At 38.5% G+C, this 21,045-nt stretch overlaps 1 long non-coding RNA gene across 1 annotated transcript; it reads right to left on the reverse strand.

Moving 5' to 3' along the window:
- Nucleotides 1-12,929: 12,929 nt before the first annotated feature.
- Nucleotides 12,930-20,844, reverse strand: LOC139034268 (uncharacterized). The gene is made up of 3 exons (XR_011486676.1): nt 20,292-20,844; nt 18,969-19,051; nt 12,930-13,092 (listed from the first exon to the last, which is right to left on the reverse strand). It is a non-coding gene; the product is annotated as an uncharacterized lncRNA (long non-coding RNA).
- Nucleotides 20,845-21,045: the final 201 nt, after the last annotated feature.

Consider the following 21,045-nt stretch of genomic DNA (forward strand, 5'->3'; position numbering starts at 1 on the left):
GGAATTTAGAAAGATGGTAATGATAACCCTATATGCAAAACAGAAAAAGACACAGATGTACAGAACAGACTTTTGGACTCTGTGGGAGAAGGTGAGGGTGGGATGTTTCAAAAGAACAGCATGTATATTATCTATAGTGAAACAGATCACCAGCCCAGGTGGGATGCATGAGACAAGTGCTTGGGCCTGGTGCACTGGGAAGACCCAGAGGAATCGGGTAGAGAAGGAGGTGGGAGGGGGGATCGGGATGGGGAATACATGTAACTCCATGGATGATTCATGTCAATGTATGACAAAACCCACTGAAATGTTGTGAAGTAATTAGCCTCCAACTAATAAAAATAAATGAAAAGAAAACAAACAAACAAAAATCAGCAGGAAAATGTATTCTCCATTTAAACAGTATTCCCTGCTTAATACTAGGATCTCTCTCTACCGAATATGACAATTTCTTTTTCTATGGGTCAATCTCTTCCTAATTGTCTCATGCCAACAGCTGAAAGTGCAATGCAAAGTAACAAAGTGAATGGGCATATCTGTCATAAAGTCAGGATTTCCCAAAGTAAAGGCACATGATGGAAGATGGCTCACATTATGCTAGAAGCCACAGACCAATGAGGATCTGTTACAGTTAGTTTTCAACAATGATGGAAGAGAGAATTATGAAAGATCATGGCAGGAAAGGCACTTGAAAAAAGAATGATTTGAATATCAAAAGAAAGTAAATCTTTTAAGATAATATAACCCAAGTTTACTTTTTATTAAAACAAACACAGCACTTAAATTGTGCTAGAAAGTTAAATGTGACCTAGTGGGTAGGAGAGCTGTCACAAAATTTTGTTTGGAAAACTTATTCTTTATTCATTTAAAAAATTTATAGCTGTTGTTCAGTCGCTCAGTCATGTCCAACTCTCTGTGACCCCATGGGCTGCAGCATGCCAGGCTTCCCTGTCTTTCACCATCTCCTGGAGCTTGCTCAAACTCATGTCCATTGAGTTGGTGATGCCATCCAACCATCTCATCCTCTGTCGTCCCCTTCTTCTCCTGTCTTCAATCTTTCCCAGCATCAGGGTCTTTTCCAATGAGTTAGTTCTTCTCATCAGGTGGCCAAAGTATTGGAACTTCAGCATCAGTCCTTCCAAAGAATATTCAGGACTGATTTCCTTTAGGTTTGACTGGTTGGATCTCCTTGCAGTCCAAGAGACTCTCAAGAGTCTTCTCCAACACCACAGTTCTTTGGCACTCAGCTTCTTTATGATCCAACTCTCACATCTATACATGACTACTGGAAAAACCATAGCTTTGACTAGACAGACCTTTGTTGGCAAAGTAATGTCTCTGCTTTTTAATATGCTGTCTAGGTTTGTCATAACTTTTCTTCCAAGGAGCAAGTGTCTTTTAATTTCATGGCTGCAGTCACCATCTGCAGTGATTTTGGAGCCCAAGAAAATAAAGTTTGTCACTGTTTCCATTGTTTCCCCATCTGTTTGCCATGAAGTGATTCCATTCTGAATAAGATGGGATTAGTACATCTACCTTGTTCCTTCTGAAGGTAGTTATAGCAACCAGGAGCAGTTATTTGAAGACTCTGAAAAGCAAACATTAGAAGGAGGATTGGGGAAGAAGACCAGAATTCAAAATACTACAAAAACCAAGGGTGAGTTTAACATTTCTTTTTCCTCCAATGTCCCCTGGTGTGGACACAATGCAGCCTAAAATCTGGAAGCATCCATTGATGTGGAGAGAGCTCCAGGAGAAATCTTAGTCCAGTTCTGGCTTGAAAAGTGGGAAAGGAGTCTCTAAAAACTCAAGAAAATATACGGAAATACTCCCATTTTTCTTTTTTCTGTTCTAATGTGTGCCAGCCTAAAGCAAACCGGTAGTGACAGCAGTAGCAATAGATGAATAACAGGAAGCTAAATCTCTCAGTGAGGAACCTTCCTCTCCAATCAGAGAAGCAGTGATCTCCACAGGGTGGGGTGAGCCTTTAGTACTTTTTCTCTGTCCTGCTGCTTGGCCCGAGACGCTGAAAAAGGGTGGCCCAAATGGCAAATAGATGGAGAAACAGTGGAAACAGTGTCAGACTTTATTTTGGGGGGCTCCAAAATCACTGCAGATGGTGATTGCAGCCATGAAATTAAAAGACACTTGCTCCTTGGAAGAAAAGTTATGACCAACCTAGATAGCATATTAAAATAGCATGTCAATGTATGACAAAACCCACTGAAATGTTGTGAAGTAATTAGCCTCCAATTAATAAAAATAAATGAAAAATTAAAAAGAATTAACTCTCTCAAAAAAAAAAAAAAAGCAGAGACATTACTTTGCCAACAAAGGTCCGTCTAGTCAAGGCTATGGTTTTTCCAGTGGTCATGTATGGATGTGAGAGTTGGACTGTGAAGAAAGCTGAGCACTGAAGAATTGATGCTTTTGAACTGTGGTGCTGGAGAAGACTCTTGAGAGTCCCTTGGACTGCAAGGAGATCCAACCAGTCCATCCTAAAGGAGATCAGTCCTGGGTGTTCATTGGAAGGACTGATGCTGAAGCTGAAACTCCAATACTTTGGCCACCTCATGCAAAGAGTTGACTCATTGGAAAAGACTCTGATGCTGGGAGGGACTGGGGGCAGGAGGAGAAGGGGACGACAGAGGATGAGATGGCTGGATGGCATCACCGACTCAATGGACATGAGTTTGAGTAAACTCCGGGAGTTGGTGATGGACAGGGAGGCCTGGCGTGCTGCGATTCATGGGGTCGCAGAGTTGGACACGACTGAGCGACTGAACTGAACTGAACTGAATGAACTTGGAAGTACTAAATGGATTGCAAAGAGGGAGCAGCACAATTGTGGATCTGACACTTAAAACAGCAGACCACCAACTCTGAAGACTGAAGAAATAAACCACTAACTAAACCCCAGACTGACCACTGTGTGGCATTTGTGGCACTGATCCAAATATATCTGCAAAGTCTTTGAAAATTGTACTGACACTGAAACCACTGTAGGATGGTAAGAACTTGTGGTCTGAACTTAAATGGGTCAATTGCTTCTTAATACAAAACTATCAACATTCTCCATTATATTGAAATAAGACCAAGAATCTCATAACATAAAATTCAAAATGTCCAATCCAGTTTTACTTGGTTTGGGCATAACCAGGAAAATGTTACACTGCATGAAATAATCAATATATGCCAATGCTGAGATGACACACATGTTGAAATTATCTGATAAAATCTTTAAGCAGCTTTATAAAAATGCTTAAATGTAGAAGAAACACTTTTAAAATAAAGATAGAAAATCTCAGCAAAAATAAGGAGAACTTTAGAACCTTTCTACTAGTTAACACTTTTCCTCTATTCACTTTGTCAATTCAACTTGAAAAAAAGGTATATGTAGTATACATCTGATTCTTAACAGATGTAAATTCAAAACTCAAAAAAAAAAATCTCAGCAAAGAGGAGTAATACATAAAGAGAAATGAAATGGAAATTTCATAACTTAAAATACCCAGATTTTTTTTAAAAAAATTTGTTGGATGGATTCTATAGCAGAAAAGAGATGACCAACTTCAATAAGACATGGAAGGAACCTAAGTGTCAACTGACAGAGGAATGGATAAAGAAGATGTAGTACCTATAAAAATAATGGAATACTACTCACATATGAAAGAATGAAATAATGCCATCTGCAGCAACATGGATGGATCTAGAGATTATCATACTAAGTAAGTCAGACAGAGAAAGACAAGTATCATATGATATCACTTATATGTGGAATCTTAAAAAAATGGTGCAAATGGAACTTAATTACAAAAATTACAAAACAGAAACTGAGTCACAGAAGTAGAAAAACTTACGGTTACCTAAGGTGAAAGGTGGGGAAAGATAAATCAGGAGGTTGGGATTAACATATACATATTACTATATATAAAATAGATAACTAATAAGGACCTATGGTATAGCACAGGAAACTCTACTTAATATTCTGCAATAATCTATATGGGAGAAGAACTTAAAGATGAATGGATACTTGTATGGGTTTAACTGATTCACTTTGCTGTACACCTGAAACTAATACATTATAAATCAACTATACTCCAATAAAAAAACTTTTTAAAAAAGAAAACAGATGATCAAGGAAAGAATCAACAAAGTTAATGATGTATCAATAGAAATTGTCCAGTGTGAAAATCAGAGAGGAAGATAGTTGTTTAAAAAATCACAGTCTTAGGTATCTATGGGGTAATACCAACAGGTCAAACACCAGAGGAAAGGAGAATGTGGAACAGAAAATCTGTTTGAAGAATAATACCTGAAAACTTCTCAAATTTAGTGAATGATATACTTAGAAATGAAAGAAACTCAGCAAACTCTAAACAAGATAAATTCAAAGAAATCCATGACAAATACATCACTGGAAAATTCTACCAAACAATTAAAGAAGAAAAACACCAATTCTATACAATCTCTTCCAAAAAATAGAAGGAATGCTTGCCAACTCACTTTATTATTCCTGCATCAACCTGATATCAAAACCAAAGAGAACACAAACACACATAAAAAATATAGTTCAAGATTCCTCATGAAAATACAGGCAAAAATACTCAATGAAATACAAGTAATTCAAATCCAACAATAAAAAACAAGGATAATACATTTTTACCATCTCTTGGGAATGCAAGGATGGCTCAATATTCAAAAATCAATGGACTAAATAAGAAAAAGCACATGATCCTAACAATAGACACACAAAATGCATTTGATAAAATATATCATCCATTAATGATAAGAACTTTTAGTAAACTAAAAAGAGATCTTCTTCAACCTAATAACATGCATCAAAAAAAACCCCATCTCACTAAATGCTGACTGAATGCTTTCCCCAAAGAGGACATTCTCTCAGTAATCCTATTCAACACTGTTTAGAAATCCTAGATAGTACAATAAGAAAAAAAAGGCATATAACTGGAAAAGAAAGAAGTAAAATTGTTCCTATTTACGGATAAAATGATCGCCTCTACAGAAAATACCAAGAAACCTACCAAAAAGCTTCTAGTAAATTTACAAAGGTTGCAGAATACAAGGTCAACACAAAAATCAGTCATATTTCTATACACTAGCAATGAACAAACAGAAAGTGGAATAAAACAATATCATTTATAATAGGTACATTCAAGATGAAATACTTAAACATAAATATAAAACAATGTATAAGACTTATATGCTGAAAAATATTTTAAAAATGATGAATTAATAAACCAAAGACAACCTAAACAAATTCAGAGGTGAATACTGACCAAATTCATGTATATATTAAAAGGAATTACAATTAAAATCCACTAGGATTTTTTTGTAGATATAGACAGCATTCTTCTAAAATTTACATGGAAAGAAAAAGGAATTAAAATACACAAAATAATTTTGAAAAAGAAGAGTACAATTAGAGAAATCACTGCCCAATCTTAAGACTTACCATAGAGCTACAGGAATCAAAACAGTGTTCTATTTGAAAACAGAGAGATACATAGTCAACTGAACAGACTATGGTCGAGAAACAGATCCATACAAATATGAATGATTGATTTTTTAAATTATCTATTTTTATTTTTGGCTGCACAGTGTCTTTGTTGCTGGGCACAGGCTTTCTCTCGTTACGGAGAGTGGGAATTACTCTCTAGTTGCAGTGCCTGGGTTTCTCATTACAGTGGTTTTTCCTCTTGCACAGACACACTCTAGGGTGCACGGGCTACAAAAGTTGTCACATGTGGGCTCAGTAATTGTGGCTCAGGTTCTAGAGCATGGGCTTAGTACTTGTGGTGCATGGGCTTACTTGCTCTGTGACATGTGGAATCTTCCCAGATCAGTCAGTCAGTCAGTTCAGTTGCTCAGTCATGTCTGACTCTTTGTGACCCCATGGACTGCAGCACAACAGGCCTCCCTGTCCATCACCAACTCCAGAGTTTACTCAAACGCATATCCATTGAGTCGGTGATGCCATCTAATCATCTCATCCCCTGTCGTCCCCTTCTCCTCCAGCCTTCAATCTTTTCCAGCAACAGGGTCTTTTCAAATGAGTCAGTTCTTCACATCAGTTCAGTTCAGTCACTCAGTCATGTCCGACTCTTTGACCCCATGAATTGCAGCATGCCAGGCCTCCCTGTCCATCACCAACTCCCAGAGTTTACCCAAACTCATGTCCATCGAGTCAGTGATGCCATCCAACCATCTCATCCTCTGTCGTCCCCTTCTCCTCCTGCCCCCAATCCCTCCCAGCATCAGGGTCTTTTCCAATGAGTCAACTCTTTGCACGAGGTAGCCAAAGTATTGGAGTTTCAGCTTCAGCATCAGTCTTTCCAATGAACACCCAGGACTGATCTCCTTTAGGATGGACTGGTTGGATGTCCTGGCAGTCCAAGGGACTCTCAAGAGTCTTCTCCAACACCACAGTTCAAAAGCATCAATTTTTCGGCGCTCAGCTTTCTTCACAGTCCAACTCTCACATCCATATATGACCACTGGAAAAACCATAGCCTTGACTAGATGGACCTTTGTTGGTAAAGTAATGTCTCTGCTTTTTAATATGCTATCTAGGTTGGTCACAACTTTCCTTCCAAGGAGTAAGCTTCTTTTAATTTCATGGCTGCAATCACCATCTGGAGTGACTTCAGAGCACCCCCCCACTAAAAAAAAAAAGTCTGACACTGTTTCCACTGTTTCCCCATCTATTTCCCATGAAGTGATGGGACCAGATGCCATGATCTTAGTTTTCTGAAAGTTGAGCTTTAAGACAACTTTTTCACTCTCCTCTTTCACTTTCATCAAGAGGCTTTTTAGTTCCTCTTCTCTTTCTGCCATAAGGGTGGTATCATCTGCATATCTGAGGTTATTGATATTTCTCCTGGCAATCTTGATTCCAGCTTGTGCTTCATCCAGTCCAGCGTTTCTCATAATGTACTCTGCATATAAGTTAAATAAGCAGGGTGACAATATACAGCCTTGATGTACTCCTTTTCCTATTTGGAACCAGTCTGTTGTTCCATGTCCAGTTCTAACTGTTGCTTCCTGACCTGCATATAGGTTTCTCAAGAGACAGGTCAGGTGGTCTGGTATTCCTATATCTTGAATAATTTTCCACAGTTTATTGCGATCCACACAGTCAAAGGCTGTGGCATAGTCAATAAAGCAGAAATAGATGTTTTTCTGGAACTCTCTTGTTTTTTCGATGATCCAAAGGATGTTGGCAATTTGACCTCTGGTTCCTCTGACTTTTCTTAAACATCTGGAAGTTCATGGTTCATGTACTCTTAAGGTCTGGCATGGAGAATTTTGAGCATTACTTTACTAGTATGTGAGGTGAGTGCAATTGTGTGGTAGTTTGAACATTCTTTGCATTGTGTTTCTTTGGGACTGGAATGAAAACTGACCTTTTCCAGTCCTGTGGTCACTGCTGAATTTTCCAAATTTGCTGGCATACTGAGTGTAGCACTTTCACAGTATCATCTTTTAGGATTTGAAATAGCTCAACTGGAATTCCATCACCTCCACTAGCTTCTATTTGTAGTGATGCTTCCTAAGGCCCACTTGACTTTGCATTCCAGGATGTCTGGCTCTAGGTGAGTGATCACACCATTGTGATTATCTGGGTCATGAAGATCTTTTCTGTATAGTTCTTCTGTGTATTCTTGCCACCTCTTCTTAATATCTTCTGCTTCTGTTAGGTCCATACCATTTCTGTCCTTTATTGTGCCCATCTTCACATGAAATGTTCCCTTGGTATCTCTAATTTTCTTGAAGAAATCTCTAGTCTTTCCCATTCTATTGTTTTCCTCTATTTCTTTGCATTCATCACTGAGGAAGGCTTTCTTATCTCTCCTTGTTATTCTTTGGAACTCTGCATTCAGATGGGTATATCTTTCCTTTTCTCCTTTGCCTTTTGCTTCTCTTCTTTTCTCAGCTATTTGTAAGGCCTCCTCAGACAACCATTTTGCCGGTTTTCATTTCTTTTTCTTGCATATGGTATTGATCACTGCTTCCTATACAATGTCACGAATCATCCACCCATAGTTCTTCAGGCGCTCTGTCTATCAGATTGAATCCCTTACATCTATTTGTCACTTCCACTGTATAGTCGTTAAGGGATTTGATTTAGGTCATGCCTGAATGGTTTAATGGTTTCCTCTACTTTCTTCAATTTAAGTCTGAATTTGGCAATAAGGAGTTCATGATCTGAGCCACAGTCTGCTCCCGGTCTTGTTTTTGCTGACTGTATAGAGCTTCTCCATCTTTGGCTGCAAATAATATAATCAATCTGATTTTGGTATTGACCATCTGGTGATATCCATGTGTAGAGTCTTCTCTTGTGTTGTTGGAAGAGGGTGTTTGCTATGACCAGTGCATTCTCTTGGCAAAACTCTGTTAGCCTTTGCCCTGCTTCATTCTGTACTCCAAGGCCAAATTTGCCTGTTACTCCAGGTATTTCTTGACTTCCTCCTTTTGCATTCCAGTCCCCTATAATGAAAAGGACATCTTTTTTGGGTGTTAGTTCTAAAAGGTCTTGTAGGTCTTCATAGAACCATTCAACTTCAGCTTCTTCAGCATTACTGGTCGGGGCATAGACTTGGATTACTGTGATACTGAATGGTTTGCCTTGGAAATGAACAGAGATCATTCTGTCATTTTTGAGATTGCATCCAAGTACTGCATTTCAGACTCTTTTGTTGACTATGATGGCTACTCCATTTATTCTAAGGGATTCCTGCCCACAGTAGTGGATATCATGGTCATCTGAGTTAAATTCACTCATTCCAGTCCATTTTAGTTCACTGATTCCTAAAGTGTAGACATTCACTCTTGCCATCTCATGTTTGACCACTTCCAATTTACCTTGTTTCATGGACCTAACATTCCAGGTTCCTATGCAATACTGTACTTTACAGCACTGGACTTTACTTCCATCACCAGTCACATCCACAACTGGGTGTTGCTTTTGCTTTGACTCCATCTCTTCATTCTTCCTAGAGTTATGTCTCCACTGATGTCCAGTAACATATTGGCACCTACCGACCTGGGAAGTTAATCTTTCTGTGTCCTATCTTGTCTACTTTGCCTTTTCATACTGTTCGTGGGGTTCTCAAGGCAAGAATACTGAAGTGGTTTGCCATTCCCTTCTCCAGTGGACCACATTTTGTCAGGCTAGGGATCAAATCAATGTCCCCTGCACTGGCCCGAACCACTGCACCACCAAGGGAGTCCTGAACAATTGATTTTTGACAAAGGCAATTCAGTGGAGAAAGAAGAATCTTTTCACAAAACTTTTTGAAACCACTGAACAACCATATGTAAAAGGAAAACAAAATATCTCCCACTTCAAAAAATATGAACTCAAAACTGATGACTGTTCTAAATGTAAAAAGTAAAACTATATAATTCTTAGAGGAAAACAGGACAATATTGTTTTGCTTGCGTGCTAAGTCTCTTCAGTTGTGTCTGACTCTTTGGATCCCTATGGATTGTAGACTGTGCAGGCTCCTCTGTCAATGGAATTCTCCAGGCAAGAGATATTGGAGTGGATTGCCATGCCTTCCTCCAGGGGATCTTTCTGACCCAGGGATCAAACCTGAGTCCCTTACATCTGATCTGGCAGGTGGGTTCTTTACCACCAGGTCCATCTGGGATTGTAGTTAGGGAAAGAGTTCTTAGACATGACACCAAAAGCATGATCCAAAAAAGATAAAACTGGAAAACTTTCACTTTGCAAATGACCCTTAAAAGAATATAAAGACAAACTATACACTAGGAGAAAATATTTACAAACCAAGTTTCTGACAAAAGGTCATGAACTCTTGAAACTCAATAATAAGTAATCAAACAACCCAGTTAAAAAATATGCAAAAGACTGTTCATGAACAAACCATTCACCAAACAGAATATATGGATGGCAAATAAGCCAAGGAAAAAAATGTTCATCATTAGTTATTTGAAAGGCAAATTAAAATTATGATGAACTACCACTACACAGCTGTTAAAATGACTAATACTAACAATAACAATATCAACAATAACAAATACTTTTAAGGAACACAACAGCCACCCTTGAAAATGGTTTGGCAGAGTCTTCTAAAGTTTAAGTTTGCAATCTATAGATTCAATGCAATCTGTATCAAGCTACCAAGGGTATTTTTCAAGAGACTAGAACAAATAATTTCACAATTTGTATGGAAATACAGAAAACCTCAAATAGCCAAAGCAATCTTGAGAAAGAAGAATGGAACTGGAAGAAATCAACCTGCCTGGCTTCAGGCTATACTACAAAGCTACAGTCATCAAGACAGTATGGTACTGGCACAAAGACAGAAATATAGATCAATGGAACAAAATAGAAAGTCCAGAGATAAATCCACACACCTATGGACACCTTATCTTCCACAAAGGAGGCAAGAATATACAATGGAGAAAAGACAATCTCTTTAACAAGTGGTTCTGGGAAAACTGGTCAACCACTGTAAAAGAATGAAACTAGAACACTTTCTAACACCATACACAAAAATAAACTAAAAATGGATTAAATATCTAAATGTAAGACCAGAAATTATAAAACTCCTAGAGGAAAACATAGGCAAAACACTCTCCAACATAAATCACAGCAGGACCCTCTATGACCCACCTCCCAGAGTATTGGAAATAAAAGCAAAAATAAACAAATGGGACCTAATTAAACTTAAAAGCTTTTGCACAACAAAGGAAACTATAAGCAAGGTGAAAAGACAGCCTTCAGAATGGGAGAAAATAATAGCAAAGGAAGCAACTGACAAAGAATTAATCTCAAAATATACAAGCAGTTCCTGCAACTCAATTCCAGAAAAATAAATGACCCAATCAAAAAATGGGCCAAAGAACTAAACAGACATTTCTCCAAAAAAGACATACAGATGGCTAACAAACACATGAAAAGATGGTCAACATCACTCATTATCAGAGAAATGCAAATCAAAACCACAATGTGGTGCCATCTCACACCGGTTAGAATGGCTGCTATCCTAAAATCTACAAACAATAAATGCTGGAGAGGGTGTGGAGAAAAGGCAACCCTCTTACACTGTGGGTGGGAATGCAAACTAGTACAGCCACTATGGAGAACAGTGTGGAGATTTCTTTAAAAATTGGAACTAGAAATGCCATACGACCCAGCAATCCCACTGCTGGGCACATACACTGAGGAAACCAGAACTGAAAGAGACACGTGTACCCCAATGTTCACCACAGCACTGTTTATAATAGCCAAGACATGGAAACAACCTAGATGTCACATGAGCAGACGAATGGATGAGAAAGCTGTGGTACATATACACAATGGAATATTACTCAGCCATTAAAAAGAATACATTTGAATCAGTTCTAATGAGGTGGAGGAAACTGGAGGCTATCATACAGAGTTAAGTAAGTCAGAAAGAAAAAAAAATATAGTATATTAACACATATATATGGAATTTAGAAAGATGGTAACGATGACCCTATATGCGAGACAGCAAAAGAGACACAGATGTATAGAACAGTCTTTTGGACTCTGTGGGAGAAGGCGAGGGTGGGATGATTTGAGAGAATAGCATTGAAACATGTATATTATCATATGTGAAACAGATCGCCAGTCCAGGTTCGATGCATGAGACAGGGTGCTCAGGGCTGGTGCACTGGGATGACCCTGCAGGATGGGATGGGGAGGGAGGTGGTAGGGGGGTTCAGGATGGGGAGCACATGTACACCCATGGCTGATTCACATCAATGTATGGCAAAAACCACTACAATACTGTAAAGTAATCAGCCTCCAATTAAAATAAATAAATTTAAAACAAAGAAAAAAAAATTAAGTTAAACATACACTTACCATATGACCCAGAATTTCCATTGCTAGGTATTACAGTAGGGAAATGAAAACATGTTCATACAAAAACCTGTACAAAAATGTTTATAGAAGCTCTATTCGAACCACTGAAAATTGGAAACAACTCAAATATTCTCTAGGGGTGAAAGCATAAACAAAATGATGTAGAGTGACACAATATATACTATGGCAATAAAAAGGAATGAATTATCCATAGATGCAACATTCAACAACTTAACAATCTCAAAGGCATTATTTTGAATGAAAAATGCCATTCTTAAAAGATTACATACTCTATGATTCCGTTGACATGCTATTCTCTATAAGATATAAGTATGACAGAGAATAGACTGGTAGTTTCCAGGGATTAGGGATGAGTTTGGGTATAATTATGAAGGGACAGCATGAAAAATTTCGGGGAAGGTTCAACTGTTCTGATCCTGATTGTGATACTGGCTATAGAAATCTATACATGTTTTAAAAATCCATATAACCATACAAGTCAGTTTTACTGACTTTTAAATTTAAAATAAAACTGCAAAACCCAAAGCATAAGTATAAATGAAATTGTCAAAAATAAAACTAACTTATTTTCCTAACTTTTAGTTTCATTTCACAAGATAAAATCCCAGGTGAGCCCTTTTTTCACTATTAATAATGAAACAGTGTTGTTTCATACAGACATACTTAAGTAGTCTTTTTCAGCACTCATTTTCCTCCAATAAAGAAGACCTCCTTTATATTAAAATATACACTGAATAAAAAAAGAGAGGGATATATGCCAGAGTGATAACCATGGCAAGTTGTTTCTGGGTAATGAGAGTATAAGTGACATTTTCTAAATTCTGTAGAATGAATTCATATAACTTTAATAATCAGTAGAAAAAAGGTAAAAAAGAATCCTTTAAATCCAGGCCTAGTGATGTTTTCTAAAAGAAACTTTGGGGCTGTAGTCTCTAAGAAGGGAGAAGATAAGCACGGAGGAGGAGAGAAGGTAGGCAGCACAAAAATGATCAAATCTTCTGGTGGTACTTGTGAAGTAAGAAAACTGGCCATTCTTAGGAAGGTGAAGGCTAGCTTACCTGAGACTGTTTGAAAACATCCTTCCCAACCACATCCAGGTTTGAGGGGTCTTTGATGGAACTAACATACTCAGAAACAGCCTTGATTACCACATCACAGGGAGGAAGAACCAGCTGATGAGCTCTGACCTAGAAGAAGTAAGATAAGCAAAGCACATTGATGTCTAAGATGGATCATTAAGAAAAAGGGTGAGACAGGTGTGAGATACAGAATTCAAATTCAGTAAATCCACTGAGAGACAGTTATCATCTTTTCTTTAAATTAATTTCCCCCTAATTTTCAGTACAGAACACTTGGAATCAAGATTGAAAAGGATAAAGAAAGAAAAAAACATATCAGCTATAATCCCACAACAAAGATTACTGTTTTATGGCACTGCCATAATTAATCATGATAAATTGTCATGATACATTTTAGCTGTTTCCAAACTTCTGCTATTAAAGGTAATGTTGTAATGTGTGAATCATGTTTGACTCCTGATTTGAAGTAACCACAAAAAAGTTTTTGTAAGACAATCATGAAAATCTAAAAATGGATTAGATATTAAGATGATATCAAGAAATTATCCTTAATTTTTTAAAAGTAATAATGGCATTGTGCCTAAATAAGAAAATGCTCATATGTTTTACATATGCATATCAAAGAAAAGGCGAGTGAAATAACTTGAGGACTGGCATCTGTTTTAAAATATATGAGTAAGAGCAACAACAACAACAACAAAAACTCAAGCAAGTGTGGCCACATTTTAACAATTACTGGTTATAGAAGATGTTACTGTGACAGTTAACTATATATTACTTTTTCTATTTTTGTGATGCTTGAAAATTTTAAATGGTATGGTAAAATGTAGGTATGACTTGCTGACTACCTTCCAATTATCTAATTACATGTTTTCTAGAATGATAATTGCTGAGTAAAAGGCTATCAACTTCTTAAAAGCTTTTCAGTTCAGTTCACTTCAGTAGCTCATGTCGTGTCCTTGCAAACGCATGTCGTGTTTTTGTGACCCCATAGACTGCAGCATGCCAGGCTTTCCTATCCATCACCAACTACTGGAACTTGCTCAAACTCATGTGCATCAAGTCAGTGACACCATCCAACCATTTCATCCTCTGTTATCCCCTTCTCCTCAAGCCTTCAATCTTTTCCAGCATCAGTGTCTGTTCAAATGAGTCAGCTCTTCGCATCAGGTGGCCAAAGTATTGGAGCTTCAGCTTCAGCATCAATCCTTCCAATGAATATTCAGGATTGATTTCCTTTAGTTTGATCTCCTTGCTGTCCAAGGGACTCTCAAGAGTCTTCTCCAACACCACAGTTCAAAAGCATCAATTCTTTGGTGCTCAGCTTTCTTCACAGTCCAACTCTCACATCCATACATGACCACTGGAAAAACCATAGCCTTGACCAGACGGACCTTTGTTGGCAAAGTAATGTCTCTGCTTTTTAATATGCTATCTAGGTTGGTCATAACTTTTCTTCCAAGGAGTGTCTTTTAATTTCATGAGTGCAATTACCATCTGCAGTGACTTCAGAGCCCCCCCCAAAAAGGTCTGACACTGTTTCCCCATCTATTTGCCATGAAGTGATGGGACCAGATGCCATGATCTTAGTTTTCTGAATGTTAAGTTTTAAGCCAACTTTTTCACTCTCTTTCACTTTCATCAAGAAGCTCTTTAGTTCCTCTTCACTTTCTGCCATAAGGGTGGTGTCATCTGCATATTTGAGGTTATTGATATTTCTCCCAGCAATCTTGATTCCAGCTTGTGCTTCATCCAGCCTGGCATTTCTCATGATGTACTCTGCATATAAGTTAAATAAGCAGGGTGACAATATACAGCCTTGATGTATTCCTTTCCCAATTTGGAACCAGTCCATTGTTCCATGTCCAGTTCTAACTGTTGCTTTTTGACCTGCATACAGGTTTCTCAGGAGGCAGGTAAGGTGGTCTGGTATTCCCATCTCTTGAAGAATTTCCCACAGTTTGTTGTGATCCACACAGTCAAAGGCTTTGGCATAATCAATGAAGCAGAAGTAGATGTTTTTCTGGAATTCTCTTGCTTTTTCTATGATCCAGTGGATGTTGGCAATTTGATCTCTGGTTCCTCTCCCTTTCTAAATCCAGCTTGAACATATGGAAGTTCTCGGTTCATATACTGTTGAAGCCTGGCTTGGAGAATTTTGAGCATTACTTTGCTAGCGTGTGAAATGAGTGCATTGTGCAATAGTTTGAACATTCTTTGGCATTGCTTTCTTTAGGATTGGAATGAAAACTGACCTTTTTCAGTCCTGTGGCCACTGCTGAGTTTTCCAAATTTGCTGGCATATTGAGTGCAGCACTTTAACAGCATCATCTTTTAGGATTTGAAATAGCTCAGCTGGAATTCCATCACCTCCACTAGCTTTGTTCATAGTGATGCTTCCTAAGGCCCACTTGACTTCACATTCCAGGATATCTGGCTCTAGGTGAGTGATCACACCATCGTGGTTATCTGGTCATGAAGATCTTTTTTGTATAGTTCTTCTGTGTATTCTTGTCACCTCTTCTTAATATCTTCTGCTTCTGTTACATCCATACCATTTCTGTCATTTATTGTGCCCATCTTTGCATGAAATGTTTCCTTGGTATCTCTAATTTTCTTGAAGAGATCTCTAGTCTTTCCCATTCCAATGTTTTCCTCTATTTCTTTGCATTGATTGCACTGAGGAAGGCTTTCTTATCTCTCCTTGCTATTCTTTGGAATTCTGTGTTTAGATGGGTATTTCTTTCCTTTTGTCTTTTGCCTTTCACTTCTCTTCTTTTCTCAGCTATTTGTTAGGCCGCCTCAGACAACCATTTTGCCATTTTCCACTTCTAAAAACTTTTAATACAAATTACTTAGGTATAGGGTGTACCATTGATTCCTTCCTTTAATAAATATTTAATGCCTATTTTATGCCTGGCACAGTTCCAGGCATCAGGGATGCAGGAATCAAAAAGACAGACAAAACTCCCTGCCTTCATGGGCGCTTAATTTCTAGTACAGGTGTGTTAGGATGGCATAAAGTTGGTGAAACAAACAGAATAATAAAATGTATAGTGTGCTAAATGTAGGTAAGGGCTATGGAGAAAGTGTTAGCAGAGAAGGCGTTAGAGAATACAACTGTCTGTGTGTGGCGGGTGTGGGAGGAGGAAATTTTAAGAGTGTCAGGAAAGGTCACAGTGCCAAAGAACATTTGAAAAACCTGTAAGAGTGAAGAAATGTCTGCGTGGGAGGAAAAGGCAGTCTCAGTACAGGGAATGGTAAATGTAAAGATTCTAAGAACAAAAGAAAAGGAGATGAGATCAGAGCTGTACGTGAGGGCCAGAAAGCATATTGCTTTTTAGGCCATGGTAAAGATTAGGTTAGTGATATGAAGCGCCATTAGAGAATTATAAAAAGAGAAGTGACATGACTTGAGTCAGTTTTTAAAGTGACTCTGGCTGTTGTACTGGGAATAGATTTGGGGCCAAGGGTGAGAGGTATTGGGACATGAAATAGTGAAAGCAGAAGACCAATAGTTAGTAAAGTGGTATAATAATCCAGGCAAGAATGATGGCTTGACCAAGGTAATAGCTGTGAAACTGGTGAGAAGTGGATATATTTTGAAGGAAGAACTGATGGTATTTCCTGACCAGAAGAGAGGTGGAGCATGAGTAAGAGAGAAGTCAAGGGTGACTCCAAGCCTTTCAAGCCAAGCAACTGGAAGGATGAAGCTGCTGTTAATGAAAATTAGGGAAGGCTGTGGAAGGAACAGGTTTAGGGGAAAGATCAGGAGTTTCCATTTGGATGTGTTTCTTTGACATGTTTAGTAGGCCATTAGATATCGGGAGCTAAAGTTCAAATGGGAGGTCAAAGGTGGAGACATGTATTTAGGAGTCATTAATGGACATATGGTATTTAAAGTCATGACACCAGATGAGATCAACCACCAAAGCAGTGTGTGTGGATAGAAGAGAGAAAGGACTGAGGACAAAACTCTGGGACACTCCAAAGTTACGTACATAAGACAAGGAAACAGCAAAGGAGACAGAAGCAGCAGCCAGTGAAGTAGGTAGGACACTACAAGAGAATAGGGTCTTTAAAGCCAAGTGAAGAACATGTTCTCAGAGAGTGAGCAAGTGGGTCATATACTGCTGACTGGTCAAGCAAGATGAAAACTGAGAGCTAGCCATTAGATTTATTAACATCACAGTCACTGGTGACTTTGTTGAAAGCAATTTCAGCACAGCAAATTGAAGACAGAACAGAGAATGGGAACAGTAAACAGCTCAAACATAGGCAACTCTCTAGAAGAGTTTGCTAAAAGGGAAAAAGAAATACAGAGCAGTAGCTTGGGGGCGGGGGAGTGAAATCAAGAGCAGGTTTTATTTTTTATGATGGATGCATGCCTATGCATCTGATGAGAAAAAGCCAATAAGAGAGGGAAAATGGTGTGGGAGAAAGAGGGGAGAACTTCTGAAGTGATGTCCTTAAGTTAGCAAGGAGGCATGGATTCAGCATAAGAGCAGAAGTGTTGGCCTAAGACAGGAACAGTGACAGGTCATCCAAGGCAGGCAGAGCAAGTAGGTGAGAAGTTGAAAGGGTGGGACCTGGTGAAAGTTTTGCTCCCATTGCTTCAATTTTCTGAGTGAAATAGGAAGTCAGGTCATGAGCTGAGAATGAGCAAGGAAGGAGAATTAGAGGCTTGAGGAGAGAAGGAAAGATGTGAAACAGACATCTAGGAGAGTGAAAGGATTAGGGAAATGTAATACCACCACCAACTTACACTACCACAAGAAGTATATGATAGCACCAGTCTCAACACAGCCTTGACAGGAGTGGGTAGACTAATCTTTCAATATTTTCTAAACTGTTAGGTTAAAAAAAATCACATTGCTCACTTAATTTGCATCTCTGATCACTAGTGAGGTTTAACACCTAGTCACATTATTGGCCACTATAGTTCCTCTTTTGTGAATTGTCTGCTTCTTTCCTTTGCTCATTTTTTTATTTACTAGGGTATTAGTATTAACATTTTTCTTCATAGGTTTGTATGAACCCTTAAGATAATAAGGGTATGAGAGAATACAAAACATATATTGTTCTCTGACCACAGTTCCTGGCATAGAACACCTAAAATCCTTGTAATTTCCTAGGTGGTAAGAGCACTCCTGTGCTCAGGATCCTCCCAGACCTCATCCTATGTATCTCTTCATCTGGCTGTTCATCTGTGTCCTTTATCATATCCTTCAATAAACTGATACATGTAAGTATGTATTTCCCTGAGTTCTATGAGGTGTTTTAATGGGATGGGGAGGGAGGTGGGGGGGGGGGGTTAGGGATGGGGAACACATGTAAATCCATGGCTGATTCATGTCAATATATGGCAAAAACCACTACAATATTGTAAAGTAATTAGCCTCCAACTAATAAAAAATAAATGGAAAAAAAAACCAAATTAATTAAACCTGAGAAGGGAGTCATTGGAACCTCAAATCTATATCTAGTTGGTCAGTAAGAAGCACAGGTGATAACCTGGGCTTGCAACTGCTATCTGAAAGTGTGTGGGGGGTTGGGGCGGTCCTTGGAATTGAGTCCTGAACCTGTGTAATCTGACACTATGTTCAGGTAGACAGTGTTAGAATTGAGTTAAATTGTAGGATACCCAGCTGGTATCACAGAGAATTGCTTGTTGTGGGGAAAACTCCCCACATATTTAGTGACTAGAAGTGTCAAAAGTGAAGTACTCTGTTTGACAGTGGTAGTAGTGTGAGAAAGAGGAACACATAGGGAAGAAAGACACAATGGGGTATAACTAGATTTTTCCCTATACATTAGGTAGAAAACTGAGTTTCTCCTTTTCAAGAGTATTGACCATAATTGTAAATTTTTTGTAAGTATCTGAAATAATTTAAACCTAATGAAAGATTTACTCTATCAAAATTCCAATCAAAACGTGATGTCCTCTAGGCATGGATGCACAGGCATGAAATGGGGCACATTACCTTAAGTGATGCAAGGGGATGTTCTGGTCCCAACAGGCTCCAGTGAAAAGCAGCCAGGTCCTCATCGGGGAGAATGTGGTTACCTATAAAGTATATCTGTCATTTATTGACTGTACAAATGTTTTCTTAGAATCTCCAGGCCATGAAGGGACTTTGGGGGAAAAAAACAATCAAATAATTCATACATATCTATGTTCTTAACAACTACAGTAACTATGTTTGATTATCTACTATGAATCACCTACATTATATATATATCATCTTTATAATACCTGTGTATAGTAATATTATCTCCATTTTTATAGAGAGGAAAACAGGTTTGAGCAAGTCTCGTGACTTTACACAAGGTGCCACATCTAATAGGTGCCCACACCAGGCTAAGAATCTAGGACTGTCTGACTCCAAAGTTCATGCTATTTTCGGTCACCCAGTTATGCTGCCTTTTATAAAAGGCACCGACCGCTGACTGCCTACTAAGTGCTGGGCATTTTATATATCTTATTTCATTTAGTCTTATCAATTACACTGTGAGGTATTATTATTTCATTTCACAGATGAGGAAACTGAAACCAGGAGGTGTAACTTCAGTGATTTGTCCAAGGCCTAATTCCAAAACTTGTGCTGACTCCACTAGATTATCCAAGCTCAAATCCTTTGGGATTATAAACAGAGGTCACACCTGAGACAAGATATTAACTTTCATGCTGTCAGTACTTGGAAAACCAACTCAAACATAATCAACAGTCTGCAGTTAACTTTGAAATACATTTTTTAAAGAAAAACTGATAGATGGATATAAAGACAGATATATGATGAAGCAAGTATAGTAAAATGTTATTGGCAGAATACAGGTGGTAGAAACAGGATTTTCAGAGCAAATTCTTGAAGTTTTGCTGTACTTTTGGGAATTTTCATAACAAAATGTAAGCATAAGAGAAGCAAAAAGAAAAATATGCAGAATAATTTGTGATCTTGATCTAAAGTTAAACAGTGGGGAAGAAATGCTAATGCTCTGAGTGGGAAACCAAAGTTGCCTAGGGCTAATGAGATATTTGGCCTAAGATGGTACCATGCATAAAATACTTATAGAATGTAATGAAAGAAAAAGTTTTACAAGAATCAAAATAATATTCTGGAATATCCTGTATTAATTCATAATAAAAGATGCTGAGTTTCTAGTAAGAAGCCCCAAAGCACAGCGCTTGACGTGCAAACTTTCAGAAGATAAATCAAACAGTGATAACCATTGCTCTGGTTTTCATCTCTTAACACTGAAAGAAGAAACTTACATGATCATTAGAGTCTGTTCTTTGGACCACCTACCTAGCAGTGCAGCAAATATGGGAAAATTCATCCGCTTCAGGCCTAGCTGCTTGGCCACCTCCTGCATCAGAAACTGGTTGGTGGTGAGGTTCTTTCCATTCCAGCTCAGCTTCAGAGCATGGGAACTATAGTATGAGGGAATATTGTAGAGCGCATACTCGGAGTCATGGGCAAGAAGACCATGGAAGCCATTTTCCCTGAAAAAAGCCACTACTTCCAAATGGTGGTCTTCAAGGCTCTGAAAGACCTAGGAGGGAAAAAGAGAACATGTCATGCAACAAAAGCTGACCTATATTTGGTTAGAAGTCAGAAAGGCTAGAAACTGAATTTTATAGTTTGTTGAAATTTAAGATTATATAAGACTGAACAAGGCTTCCCTGGTAACTCAGCTGGTAAAGAATCTGCCTGCAATGCAAGAGACACTGATTTGATTCCTGGGTTGGGAAGTTCCCCTGGAGAAGGGATAGGCTACTCACTTCTGTATTCTTGGGCTTCCCCAATGGCTCAGATGGTAAAGAATCTACCTGCAATGTGGGAGACCTGGGTTTGATCCCTGGGTTGGGAAGATCCCCTGGAGGAGGGCATGGCAACCCACTCCAGTATTCTTGCCTGGAGAATCCCCAAGACAGGGGCCCGGGGCGGGCAAACGGGCAACGTGTCAAAAAAGGTCAGACACAACTAAGCACAGAAAAAAACCAAAAGGGCTAACAAAATATCAAAAAAAAAAAAAAAAATCTCTCCACCAAACTGGATT

Source organism: Odocoileus virginianus, unplaced genomic scaffold, assembly GCF_023699985.2.
Source record: "Odocoileus virginianus isolate 20LAN1187 ecotype Illinois unplaced genomic scaffold, Ovbor_1.2 Unplaced_Contig_144, whole genome shotgun sequence".
NCBI classification, from domain to species: domain Eukaryota; kingdom Metazoa; phylum Chordata; class Mammalia; order Artiodactyla; family Cervidae; genus Odocoileus; species Odocoileus virginianus.